Raw genomic sequence first — 2,041 nt, 5'->3', positions numbered from 1 at the left:
TCTCTAAATGTCCCACACCTGGTTTGGTAAGTCCAAAATGATAAGGGTGGCCTTTTTTCTGCTCTAGTCTAAACATCACTGAATAGTAGGACAGGGAGTATAGGAACAAAGACGTGGCACACGTGTAGTGGATGATGCTTGTGTCCCTGAAGGTGACAAATGCTGTCGTAACATAGTGATGGAGGGATGAAGGTTATCACTAACAGAAGGACACAACTAAGCGAAGGTCAGCAACAGGGAGCAAGATGGTCCTGGATCAGCAGGCTGGATAAGCAATCTTCTTACAGCTTCTGCATGCAATTGCAATTGCACTTATTGTATTTTTGCTGATAGGGACAGCATATAGGGCACTGGGGCTCCAGCTTGAGCATACACAATGGCTGACTGTATGATGGTAATATAATTTATTAAAATAAAAACTATTGTTTTTTGCATACTAATTGTTGCACCATACTCTGTGCCCCCCATGCTGTATTGGTGGCACAGGCATATAAATTGACAGTGTTACACTACAAAGTATTCTGCAATTGGCAGCACAGGTTCATTGTAGCATAGTATTATCTGTGTAGTGTATAACATAATAGAAACAAATAATAGTTGTAACATTGATTGTTGTATGCAGGTAATATACATATACTCAGTGAGCTGTCAGCTTACAAATTTTAACATGTGTGTGCACAACTCTCTCAATAATTAGATTGATTTATGTTTTATTTAAATCAATAAATCACATGAGGCAGTTAATCAATAAAATGAAAGCATTCACAACTAAACTGATAGTAATTAATTTAATTTTAGCAGTAATTATTAGAAAATAATGTGGCTATTGCGGTAATTTTTTTTTTGAGGAAGCAGTCATACAGCTCCTTGCCAAAGGCTCGAAGGTCTTAGATATACCTCTGCTGAAGGTGAAATTTAGTTTGAAAGCTTGAAAGAAAACTCTATAGTTAGTCATCAAAGGTATAATCTACAGCAGTGTTTTCCAACCAAGGTTCTTCCAGAGGTTGTTAGGAATTCCTTGAGCAATTTGGACCCTTGGAGTCAGCTTATCTGACACCAATGACCTTTTTGGCTATCTGTAAGGGTTTTATTCTTCCCGGTGGCCCAGCAATGTAAGAGGCATTCTTTTGAATAACCACCATTCTAATATACTGTAAACTGTGGATGTATTAATTATAGCAGGGGTTCCCCAAGACTTGAATGTTATTTCAAGGGGTCCTTCAAAAAAAAACATTTGTTTTTTAGTTAGTACTTTTCTGGATCTCACACAACTACCGGTACTACAGAAGTCTGATGCCAACCGATGACTGAAAAAAAGTGACTCCGGTTCTATGAACATGCTAATACAAAACATACAATCCTGCAATTTGCAGTACAGATCTCAGGATAAACTTTATTTTTAAATGTCAACTGCCCACACGGTGAAAAGAAAAGCATTTCAGCATCATGTTTGACTAGTTTGCAGCTACAATGTTAGTGGCTTCACAAGGTGGATAAATTGTCCTGCATTTACAAGGCATTAAACTATAAATACAATACTAAATATGGTGTAGCAATTGTAACTAATATCCAGATATGATACCAGCACCTATTTTGTAAAACAGATCCATTTTTAGTACATCCTTAAGGTTGTTCAAATATACTAAACGCTTGCCTGTAGCTGCTAAATAAACGTATAAAAAAAACGTAGTTAGACACAGGCATGTAAGTTTTGGCATATGGAAGAATATCCAGTTGCTGTGTTTCCCAATGCTGTGTGCTGAATAGGAAGGATCACTCAGAATTTTCTGCATTCTTCGTTTTGAGTTTCAATTCGAAATTTTCATTTTACAAGTGCTGGATTTTCGAGTTTCAAGTTGGAACAAAAGTAAAACCTGTACCCTTGCTGGTCTGGCTGAAGGTGGACAGGAGCTCTGTCCAGTCATTGTGCAGCAGGGACAGCCAATGCTGAATGAATCGTTCTGACATCCTATTTAAACATTGTTGGAATAACAAAACTAATAATTAGGTGAAAATAAATAAATACAGATAAACATTTTTT

Source organism: Pyxicephalus adspersus, chromosome 2, assembly GCF_032062135.1.
Source record: "Pyxicephalus adspersus chromosome 2, UCB_Pads_2.0, whole genome shotgun sequence".
NCBI lineage: Eukaryota > Metazoa > Chordata > Amphibia > Anura > Pyxicephalidae > Pyxicephalus > Pyxicephalus adspersus.
Note: the sequence above shows the minus strand (reverse complement) of the source record.